The sequence below is a fragment of the Balaenoptera ricei genome, chromosome 4, assembly GCF_028023285.1.
Source record: "Balaenoptera ricei isolate mBalRic1 chromosome 4, mBalRic1.hap2, whole genome shotgun sequence".
NCBI classification, from domain to species: domain Eukaryota; kingdom Metazoa; phylum Chordata; class Mammalia; order Artiodactyla; family Balaenopteridae; genus Balaenoptera; species Balaenoptera ricei.
In genome coordinates, this window is record NC_082642.1 from 81,846,031 (window position 1) to 81,858,049 (window position 12,019).

A 12,019-nucleotide genomic window follows, 5' to 3' on the forward strand; every position below is an offset into this window, starting at 1 on the left:
AGATTCCACTGTGTATTACTAACCGATCAGGTGCTGTATCTTCCTCCCACCACTTCCAGCTGGGAGAACTGAAGTGTGTTTTAGCATCTGTTAGAGTGGTCCAGGGATGCTGGCTCATGGGAGATGTGCACTGCTGCCCGTAAGGAGGCTGGGAGTCAGGAGTGGATGGTATGGTTTCTGCTGTGTCAGTACTTGTTCAGTTATTTGCTTGTCCTTGGCCTCCTATTAGGCTGAATATTTTGAGGGCAGCCTCCCTGTGTTTTCAGCTCTGTATCCAGGCACTTAACACAGCATAGTGCCTACATGAATTAATTGCTCAGTACATTTTTGCCAGAGGTATGAATGAAGGACTTCCCTCGTCTGCCTTCGTATACTTATGACCAATGTAAGTTACTTCTCACCTCCGGTTGCAGTATAAGACCATTAAGGGTAGGTGAGGGAATGCCTGGGAAGTCCCCTTAAATTCATAGGCTGGAAAGTTTTGAAGAATTCATGGAAAATTCTCATGGGAGTATCTGGGTAGCTGGTAGCCAGGTGGACACTTGCTAATATGTAGCAAACTTACAAACATGGGCCAAGACTTGCAAGGCACAGCTATATTTAAGTAGCTAATCTCAGTACCAACCTTGGTTCTGACTTCAGGATGTCCAGATAAAGGGCCAGGAGTGTCCATGTGCCTACAAGAAGGGTTGGGGTAAGAGGAACTGATCAGTGGATGTGATATAGGGAGAACAGTCCTCAGGCTGTATTTTTTTTAGTTGAACACCAGACTCTAGATTTCTTTTTTGTACAGGATAGCAAAGCAGTGTCCCTACATCATGGAGTTGCCACATGTAATGGGGAAACTGGTGCATCCAGTAGCTGAGTTGTATCTTAAATCTTTGTTTCATGACAAGGTCACGATCCAGTCTTACCTGAAGCCTCCCCTCCCCTGTGCCTCTTCTCTTTCCCAAGCAGAGGAAATTTGGCATCACCCCTGTCAAGTTTATGGGGACAGTTTTGGGTGGATATGCAGGGAAAATTAGCAGATGGACACAGAACTGCAGAAGGCAGGCCTCCCTATGCAGGAGAGACATGTGCCAGGCAGAGCTGCTGTTCCAGGCCACTCACCCTAGAAGCCTGACTGTGTTTGGAGGGTCTCAGGTGGACGATGCTGAGATGCGAGACAAGGGCATGAAGCTGGAGCTGCTATCTCCCTTAGGCTCGTGGCGATGGAGCTCAGATTTGTGGGTTTTTGGTGGCTCATGCTGTGTGATCCTTTCCTACATAAAGCAAGGACCCTGTGGAGTGCCAAACCCTGGGAGATAAAAGTTGAGCCAGGGCCCATGTTTTGAAAGGCTCTAAATGCTGAGATGGTGACAGCTAAGGTGTTGGACAGTATGAGAGGGAGCCCTTTAAACACTGGCACAGGTGCAATGTGAAATTTTGGAAATTCCTAAAAACGGAAATCCATGAGTTTTGCTCTGAGCTCTGAGAAAGGTTCACACATGGTCACTGGCCTATCTCCTTAGCCCCTTTTGCAGAGATGCCTTCTTTTCCTATTTCTTTTGGTGGCACAGGGAGAAAAGGCTTGGGTTTTAGAGCTAAAGAAACCTGGTTTTGAGTTTGTGCCCACTCTTACAGCTCCGTGACCTTGGGAAGGTGGTTTCTCTGAGCTCCAGATTCTTCATCTGTAAAACAGGGGGAAAGCATCTTACCCTGCTGGGTGGTTGCAGGAATGGGAGAGAAAGTCTATCAGGAGTGCTGTGTGCTCTAAATTTTGTTTGTGCTCCCCTGTTGTCTCCCTGAGGTCAAGGTTCGGGTCTGACTCATCCCCACCCTCCCTGTAGCACTGAGCACATGCCTGGTACATAGGGGGTGCCCAGTAAATTGGTCTTAAGTGACCAAAAAAAAGTGATTGGGCTGATGGCTGGCATTCCCCTGGCCTTAGAAACCAGAGAGAGGAAAAAATGGTTTAGGAATGGAGTGTCAGGCCAGCAGGTTCCTATTTCCTCATTTGGGGTGTAGGCTGGGATTGCCCGGAGCCACAGTTCCTTGAGACTTGCCACCTCGGGCCTAAATCTGCTTCTTTTAATTACCTCCTTTCCAGGGAACAGGAGTCCTTGTTGTCTGCCCAGAAGCAGCTAATTATAGCTCCAACCTCCAGGCCCTGGTGCGCTTCTAGGCCACAGGACCGCACAGGCTGAGCTGTCTGTTGATTTTAGGGTTTCCTCAGGGATTCTTTACATTTTCAAGTTTGCATTGAGGTTTACTTTTTATTTTGAAGCCAGCGAAGAAAATTGAGGGACATGGAGTGTTCAAAATTTTATAGGAAGATGTTAGGAGAGAGTTAAAGAGCTTGGGGAGAGAAGGGGAGAGGGAAGTTTTTAAAAGGGGGCAAAGTGACTTAAAAAGGGAACTGGCTGTACATTTAGTATCTACACGAGAGTGTCCTTTTGTAATGATTTTCCCAAGAAGTCCTCTCCACATTTGACCTCTGTGACCTCTGGGTCGTGCTATTTGGAGCAATTCCTTTTTCCTTTGAAATATTATTTTTATTATTTTTAAAAATCTTAAATGTTGTTCAAATAAATACTCATAGTAAAAACACAATAAAATACTACAGAAACATTTATTAAAAAACCAAGAAGAAGAATTTATTGTCCCATCTCTCCCTACCCCAGTCCCTTCCCCACTTGTAACCATTTTTTGTTTTTAATTCTTCTCGTGGTTATTATCATATCTCTAAAGAGTATGCTTATATCTTTAGTTTTTAAGTTATTAGTTTCAGGTGTTTGACTTCTGTCTTTTGTGATAGGCAAGGACGAACTCACATACACGCTGACACCTCCCATCCCCCTTCCCAATTTTTGACAGTTGGATCATTTCTTTTACTCTCTGGGTTAGTTTCCTTTATAAATTTATATAATGTGCATTCATCTCCATTCCTTGCCATATCAACTTTTGGCAGTATCTTTTTACCCACCATTTTGTAAGATGAAGATGTTGAGGTTTCTCTGTACCTTTCTTCTCCCACTTTTACTCTTAAAATTTGTCAGTTATGTTTTATGTTACATTTTGCATCTCCAGCTTTTATAACAGATACATGTCTACATGCACTTTTATACAGTTTTGTAGCCATCACTGAGTCTTCTATGCTGTGTCTGTGGGTTGATTTCAAAAACTGAAAACAATTAACAACATTTACATTATGATTTCTAGGTAAATATTGCTCAATACCAGGCTAAGTCATGTGCTGTGGTTTCATTTCCGTTTCTAGGCTTCTGAGGTCACCACCTATAAGCCACTCACAGGGGACTGAACTTTCCCTTAGTTTGCATCAAAATCTAATAGATCCTTCTAATTCTCCTCTAGTTGTTTAGAATCATTCCAGGTTGTTTGTTTTATTTCTACACTGAGACTCTTGCTTTTTTGTTGTTGTTGTTAATATTCTTGAATTTTGAGGGTTGTATTTTTTTGATTGGGCAAAGAAAATTAAGTAATTAAGTATTTTCTACCATATCCTATATATCTTCTGTCTTTCTAACTGCTCTCCTGCCTGCTTGGAGTCTATTCTGCATTTCTTCTTGAAGTTCCATCAACTTTTTCTTTTATTTTGTACTGGTTTCTCCAAATTTGCATCATAATTTCTCACGTAGTCTTTTGTTTTTTCTGGAGTTTCTGATTGCCTTCTATTTAAACCCCTATGTGTTTATCATAGCTTCAGATATTTCCAGGCTGTCATGGAGGAGTCATGAGTCATGCCATTAGCTGTTAGTCATCATCATTATTATTCAAAAGAAGGTATGTTATTAAAATATTATCCACTAGTACTTTCTTATTCTTACTAGGCAGTTTTATTTGCTCTTTTCTTTTCTCCAATGAGTATTCCTAAACATTTTCAGGTTATTTTATAGTTCTCATTTTTTTTTTTTTTTTGTTTTTGGCTGCACCACGTGGCATGTGGGATCTTAGTTCCCTGACTAGGGATTGAACCTGTGCCCCTTGCATTGGAAGCGTGGTGTCTTAACCACTGGACCACCAGGGAAGTCCCATATAATTCTCATATTTTTAATGACCACTTATATTCCATTGGGTAGATGTACTGTTTTTAAATTTAGCCATTTACATATTTTTGGACATGGATTATTGCCAATTACCTGCTTTTCTAAATAACACTGTTATGAACATTTTAACGCATAAGGCCTTTTTCATTAGTTTGTTTTATGAGTGCTTAGTAGGGAAAGAAAACTGGGGGACCTGTGTCATCATCTTTGAGGACATATTCCAGTGACTATGCTCGTGTTGGGTTCTAATAGAGTTCACCTGGCATTTCTTATTAAGAAACTTTTTTCTTTTTTGGGAAAAGAGCAGTAGGAAGCAGGAGAGAAGTACCACCTCTGAATCAGCATGTTGAGTCTTCTTGGCAGCTTCAGGAAGATTTAGTGTGATGTATTGCAAACCTGATACTGCTTAGAAATCCACTGAGTATCGTATCAGCCTCTTTAGGTGGGTCCTCTGGGGTCAGCTGTGGCTCTGTGACTTGTGCCCATGATGCTCTTATCACCCAAAAACTTCATGTGATAATTTTCTTGGCCAAGTATTATTCAGCCTGATCCCCTACAACTGGATTATCTCCCTTATTCACTGGAATTGTCTCTCAGTGACTGTTGCAAAAATAAGAATCCATCTCCAAAATCAGAGGTACTCCCATTGGGAATATTCTACAAGATCTACAGCTGCTTCTTCACAAAGTTTATAAGGAAGGGATTTGAAGAATGGCAGGAGTATTAGAATAAAGGAACCACTGTGAAGAAATCCACAGTCGCGGGAAGCCTAAATTTTGATGTATTGTTGAGACTTATTGTTTTATTCTCACCCTATAGCATGCGTTACTCTAAAACTTCATCAGTTTGGCAGTATTTACTCTATGGTATTTACAAAGTCTGTGTGACATAATTACATGAAAATGCAACCCTTGTTTTTGAAAAGCTTTACAATTCATTGACAACACTGATCACATGCTAAAGGACATATACCCAGTTACACTACGGAAAAATTCTGGGCTTAATGAGTTACAGTCTAATTATTTTGGATAGTGGGTGATAATATTATATTGAAGGTGATGATGAGACACACAGATCCAGAATATCACAGCTTGGAGAGGATCTGCTCCAACAGTCCCATTTTAATATGAGAAAAAGGGGACCCAGAGGGGAGAAGGACTCACTCAAGGTCATATAAGTGGTTAGTAGCAGAACCAAGTTTAGACTCCATACCCCCTCACTTCTAGTCTGTTGGTCTTTTCTTATACCATCTCTTATAATTTAAAACAGTTGCAATTTTATTTCTAGGTGTGTAAACTGTAGTTCATGGGGTTGAAAATTAGAGAAACATTCCATCATCTACAGAGATGCAGAATATTTAACAATGGAGAGAATACATTTGCCTGGAATGGAATCAGCAAGAATTTAAGCTTTGAGACACAAGGAATCATTTCTGAGCTGAGGGAACGTGGTGGGCAAGCCAGGGTTGTATCTTAGGATATAACTGGAGCCCTGCTGTTGTTAACTGATCTTTGGGGAACTTGGGGGGTTTGTTCTTGGCTAAGACACTTCCATTCTCTAGGACACAGATTCCACGTCTATAAAGTAAGAGAGTTGCACTTTATGGGCTGGGCTTTGTAGACATTTTTAGCTCTGACCTCTGTGAGCCCATGATTCTGTGTTATGACCTATGTTCAACATGACTTGGGGGAAAAAAAAGGACCTTGCTGAATCACTACCAGCATCACCTGCTTTGGTCTGGCTGGGAAGTAGGTCAGAGCTTGGCAGACATGAAAATGTGGTCGTTTGCAGCTGTGAGCTCAGCCTGGGCCTCTCTCATAGACACTGGCCACAGGAAGGATCTGACGCTCAGAGGTGGAGAAGGGCGGAGGTGGAGAAGGGCGTATTTGTGGCCTTAGGGCTGCAGGAGATGGGGGTGATTGATAGGAGAAGGAGACATTTAGGGGTGGGCGGGGATTGAAGGAAGCACAGCTGGTGGCTGGTAGAGAAAGGGAACTGACATTTATTGACTGCTTATCTTGTGTGGAGCACTGGCAAATATTTTTTTTTTTACACCCCCCCACCCCCAGCACACTGGGGAGTAGGTGTCATCATTTGGCTTTTAAGGATGAAGAGATTGAGGCTTGGAGAGGTTTAGTTGTCCACTGTTAGGCTGCTGGTAAGGGAGGGTGGAGGGAGTCAATATTGGGTCTGACTCCAAATCCTCTTTCCTTTTCACAGTCAAGTGCACCCTGCTCTGTTCTAGGTGCTGGGATATAGTGATGAAGGAGACAGGCAAAGTCCATGGCCTCGGATTGCTGGCGGTCTAGGGAGTGAGGCAGACAACAGACAAGTAAACAGATCCATGCTTTCAGAAAGTGAAAAGTGCTACGCAGGAGAATACAGCAGCCTTAGGACCCAGCGAGCGACAGAGGTGTGTGTTGTGTTTTCATATCCTAGTTCATAAAATTGTGCCTTAAGGAGATGCGCTTACCCAAGGGAACCCGACAGCTCTGGATTGAGGTTCTTGAGGTTAGAATTCAGTGGTGGCCGATGTGACTCAGCTGTGTTACGTGGCGAAGTCACCTCCCATCACTCATATTGGAGAAAGTAATCCCTGTTCTTCCTACTTCACTGGATGATGAGGGAGGAGGAAGTGAATCAATTTGATGTAAAAGGTGTTTAAAACCCTAATACGTTATAAAAATATCAGGAGCTGCTTTTAACAGCTTTGGTTAACTTTTAAAGGGTAACTTCTTACGTTTATGCACTGCCCTTTGTGTACTTTGAGGAATGGTGTGCCCTTCGGTCATCTCTGTATTCCTAGAAGGAGGTCAAGAATGAGGACGCCCGTGCAGTCTCAGGAGAGTCTGGATTGGTTTTGTCAGAACTGGGGGCCGTTGGAGGCGTGGAGCAGAGAGCTGGCCTCTCGGTTGTGTCGTTGGGGGGTAAGGATGGACTGCAGGGTCAGCAGCTGGGGTCAGGGGGCTGGACTGGGCAGCTGGGGGAGGCGGGAGTCAAACTGGGTCTGACTCCAAAGCTGCACACAGCAGGGCGGTCGGGCAGCAAGGACTTACTGAAAGCCTACTATGTGGCAAGTCCTGGCTGAGGAGGGAGAACCATCCGAGACATTGTGAATCACTTGGGCATTTGCTACGAGTTTGCCCTGGGGGGCGTGTTCTGGATGCTGAGGAATCAAGTGCTTCTGATCTTCAAGGAGCACCCTAGCCAGTAATGAATACCTGTCCTGCTCCAAAAAGTATGTAAATCAACGTTTAGTTTAGAGGTGAGTTGTCCCTACAGACAGAGGTGATATTTATATGTGTATAATCCCCTGTGCTGAAGGGGCACAAGCTCTGCCACAGGGAATCTTTTTGTTGCTGGATTGCGGGGAGGTTCAAGGGGTCCTAAGGGAGGGATCGGGAAAACTGAGGTGATGTGAGGGCATTTGGGGGCCTCGAAACAGAAGCTGGGCAAGGACATATTTAAATATTTTAGCAATCTGTATCGCCACATCTCTGTGTGTTGTGAATATCAGCTTTGCATGTGGTTATTCAATTATCTTCTAGTGTCATCAGTGTAATAATTCATGTGCACACGAAGCACAGAGGAAGGAATGATCAGAATGGCTGCCTGGGGTCAGTGAGGCTTGAGTTGGGTTTTATAATATGAATAGGAGTTTGGTAAAAAACTTTCTAGGAAAAAAGGGAGGACCTGGATAAGAGCACCAGTGTATGTAAGCACAGAGGACGTGACTGAATGGTTGAAGGGCTTAAGGGATTTTATGCCCAGGTGACTGTGAGCATAGCAGTGCCATTGAAAGAGCAGGGAAGAAAGGAGGAAGAGCGCCACGTCTATTTTATCCTTCCCACGAGGGAAAGGAAAAGATCCAGGGGTAGGGGGTGTGTCGGGCAATTTTTATTTTTATTTAAGATGCAGTGGTTCCTCTTTATCCGCAGGGGATATGTTCCAAGACCCCCGGTGAATGCCTGAAACAGTGGATGGTGCTGAACCCTTTATATACTGCGTTTTTTCCTATACATACATATCTATGATAAAGTTTAATTTATAAATTAGGCCAATAAAAGATTAACAATAACAATAATAAAATAGAACAATTATAACAATATGCTGTAATAAAAGTTATGTGAATGTGGTCTCTCTCTCAAAATATCTTGTATAAATTTAATGCCTTTTCCATCTTAACTAAGTACATATCATGTACTGTAGCCATAACTTTTGCAGTTTGAGGTGCGACAGCAAAACTAGCATGGATTTCATTTTCCTTCTTCACAATTTCATGGATTCGTTCTTCCTGTATGTAGATCTTAGCAACCTCAGCATACAATTTTTTTTTTTTTCCTTATTAAGTGGAGAACTTTTCACCTTTTATTGCCAGCATCACTACACTTGCGCTTTGGGCCGTTGTTACGTAAAAGAAGGATGACTTGAACGCAAACGCTGATACCGAGACAGTAGATTCGATAACCAAGCTGGCTACTAAGTGACTAAGAGGCACGGGATATGCTGAATGAAGGGATAATTCACTCTGGGGGCGACCGAGCAGGATGGCGTGAGATTTCAGGAATGGCCCTCAATTTAAAACCTATGAATTGTTCATTTCTGGAATTTTCCATGTAATATTTTTGGACCGCATTGACCTCGGGTAACTGAAACTGCAGATAAGGCGGGGAGGACTGTAGTAGCTGCCCTGGGCCAGGTGTTACGCTGTTTGCAAGCATTGTCTCTAATCTCCCAGTAACCCTAGGAGGTAAGAATTTTTATCCTTCCCCACTTCATGGGTTAAGAAGTCAAAACTCTGCATGTAACTGTCACAGTGTCATGCAGTGGCAGGAACAGGATCTGAACTTGGATTTGTCTGACTGCAGAGCCTGAACGGTCCCCCCCCTGCACTGTGTCACCACTGTGTCCCATGAACTCGTAGTGACGTCTGCGAGGAATGGGTGCTTCTCTGGAACTTGGAACAAAACTGGGGGCAGCAGTGTTCTCATCTGCAGAATGGGGATTGGAGTCCCTGCTGCAAGCATGGGAAGTGCTCGGGGAAGAGAGGGCCTCGGTCCTGCCTTCCAGTCCTCTCAGCCTGACATCACGGGGGTGATGCTTCAGTCTATCTCTCCTGCCGTCCCTGAAACTCGGACTTGACTTCACCTCTCCTGAGACCACCTCCTGACGGTGACAGGGAGTATACTGATCTCACGGACACTGCGTATTTCTGGTCTTGTGACAGGGCTTTCTCAGAGCAAATCAGTAACTTGGTTCCTCATTAAGATTTGGCCTCTCTTGACACTTGACTTTAGGGAGAGAATGTGCTGGTTGTGCGCCCTTCATATTTCTTACTGTCCATTAATGTTTGTGTTCTCTCCCCCAACAATAAAAACAAGGAGGACAAACAAAACCAACTGAGAGGCAGCGTAGCATGGAGGGGAAGAACACAGGCGTTGAGCCAGATGGCCTAGATTCAGTTCCCAGCCCCACCACTATCTATCTCTGAGTCTACCTGTGCCTCAGTTTTCTTATCTGTAAAATGGGAATAATGATAATGGTATGTACTTCATAGGGCTTGTTGGGAAGGTTATATGAGTTAATATCGGTAACAGGCTTAGAAAATTACCTGGCACATAACAAGTGTTTGTTAATCAACAATAGCAGTATTTTATAAATGGACCCTGCCTTCCATGGCCAGGATGTACTAGTGTGTTCTGGTTTTTCTTTAAAACCTCATCTTGTGCAGATGAGGGCACAAGTCTGACTTCTGCTGTGTGGTCAGCATAGAAAGGTGATGCGTTCATCTGTGTGGTCGGGTGGAGACTGGTTGTGATGGCTGGTTTGCCAGAAGAACTTTACTGGCTGTGGAAAATGTGTGTCTGAGAAATACCAAGTGGAACAAAGATTTGTCTTTTGCTAGTAGAACAGAGGTTGGATTAAGTGGCATTTACAGCTAAGTTTATATATTTTAAAATTTTTCCTGGTATTATACTCTGCAAGCTGTGTGTCAATAGTTTTATCTGGCTGGGTTAATTAGTGGGTAATTTTTAATTTGGCCTTTAAACAGATCAGGGGTCACATAAAGGGAGACAACAAAAGATTTGGATTCTGATCAACAGGGTTTAAGGCTTCGCTGTGCCACTCACATAACGTAACCCCATGGGTGACCCACTCCCTCCACCCCTCTTCCCCTCTTCCTCCCCCTATAACTAGGGACCTCCGCTTTCTCTTCTTCATATTGTTTCTTCCCTGCTGAAATTAGGTGCTGGATGGTCAGATGAGCTCCTTCATTCTGGGGTCTGTGAGTGGCCCTCATTCTTGGTCAGTTAGCTGCAGAGTTTTGAAGGAATTTTTAAAAAAAATCAGGTTTGTGGATGGTGACCCCGGTCAGCAGAAGAAACAAACTGATCATCTTAATTTTTTTCTCTCCATTTGGCAATTGTGCCCCTAAGAAGTCTTCATTTCAGCTTCACACCTTTTCTGATCTCCCCCAATATTTGTGTCTCACGCTCAAAAGGCCGAATGAAAGCAAATAGTTATTACCATTCCGCTCTTGGGAGTTGGGTGGGGTGGAGAAGATTTTCACTGTTAAAATCTAAGTGGTCAGTCCAATACAGGACATTTTCTGTGTCCCATCTGTTGAAAGGCCATGGAGCCCTCAACTGTACCATCTCCCAGGCTTACTCACATCCTGGACCCGCACTTTCAATTCTCTACTTAAGGCTGGTGACCACATCTTCTGTGGTTTTTGCAAGGAGACAGGAAGAATAGTGGTATTGGAAATTAAAATAGTAATGTTAATGTAGCCACACAGAGTTTTATTTGTTTTGTATGTGTGCACGTAGGCACGATTGGAGTTTATAATATGATAAGCTCATATGGTTTATATTTATAATATGGGGAAACTTCTTGGTGATACCTTGCTTCTGTGTAATACTTTAGTGTTTTCACTATTTTGAGTTTTCAATGAGTCTATGAGATATGCAGAGTTAGGCTTATTTTTTTATGGTAGGGAAAACGGAAGCTCAAAGCGGTAAAGTGACCTGCTTGAGATCTATGTTAGTGGTAGATCTTCTGACCAGTGTTTGACAGAGTTGTTTTGCTCTAAGAAAATGAGAGACTGCCACTGTTTTTGAATTTTGAAGGAAGAGAGGAAGTTTAGAAGGAATAGAAGTTATGCTGTTTATATTAATATTAAGCTATACCAAGGCTCCAGTCATAATATGACCCAAGACTGGAATTTTAAAGTGTAGTTGATAAAGGCAGAGAATCACAGAGACTTCAGTAATTTTCTCAATGGAATGACAGTTCATCCGTCCATCCTTCCATCCATCACTGGTCCATTCATTTCATCATATTAAAAAAAATGCAATGTGCCAGCTTCCATGCTGAGTCCTGACTCGTCAAAGTAAGATCAGAATGACATGTGACTGCTGAGGATTTAAAATGTGGCCCAGTTCAAATTGAGATGTGCTGTAAGTGTAAAATAGCAGATTTCAAAGGCTTAGTATAAAAAAAAAAGGTAAAATATCATATTAATAAATTTTATGTTCATTACCTATGAAATGAGTATGGGTATATTGGGTTAAGTAAAATATATTATTAAAATTAATTTTTCCTGTTCCTTCTTGGCTTTTTAAAAAAGGTGGCTGCTGGAAAATAACAAATTGCAGGTGATGCTTGCATGATCCGTCTACTGGGCAGCACTATTCTCCAAGCCTACTGCCTAGTAGGGGAAGTAAGATGTGTACTCGTTTCACCTTCTCCAACAACATGCCATCCCCCTTCTTTGCTTCTCTGTCTTTACACTTCTCTCTCCTTCCTCACCTTCTTTTGGCCTCTTAGCCCATTGCAGTCTGACAGAAGCAGCTCTCACGCAGGTCTATGGGGCCAAGTTCATTTCTTGTTAGCACTGCTCTGATCTGGCCTCTGTGGTATAGTCACTCTTGACCGTTCTTGCTTCTTTCATTCTTTCCCTGCATCTGTCC

The 12,019-nt window shown here is 42.9% G+C and overlaps 1 protein-coding gene across 7 annotated transcripts in view; it reads left to right on the plus strand.

Annotated features, from left to right (window-relative positions):
* The window catches only part of LPP (LIM domain containing preferred translocation partner in lipoma), a 695,870-nt gene that overhangs the window by 31,266 nt on the left and 652,585 nt on the right, over nt 1-12,019 (plus strand). For 2 of the 7 annotated variants that reach the window (XM_059920756.1, XM_059920755.1), the window contains exon 2: nt 6,292-6,459. The exons of the other annotated variants lie outside the window; for them this stretch is intronic. The gene's annotated coding sequence lies outside the window, so the exon portion shown is untranslated. The remainder of the gene's footprint in view (nt 1-6,291; nt 6,460-12,019) is intronic. 7 annotated transcript variants of the gene reach the window in all.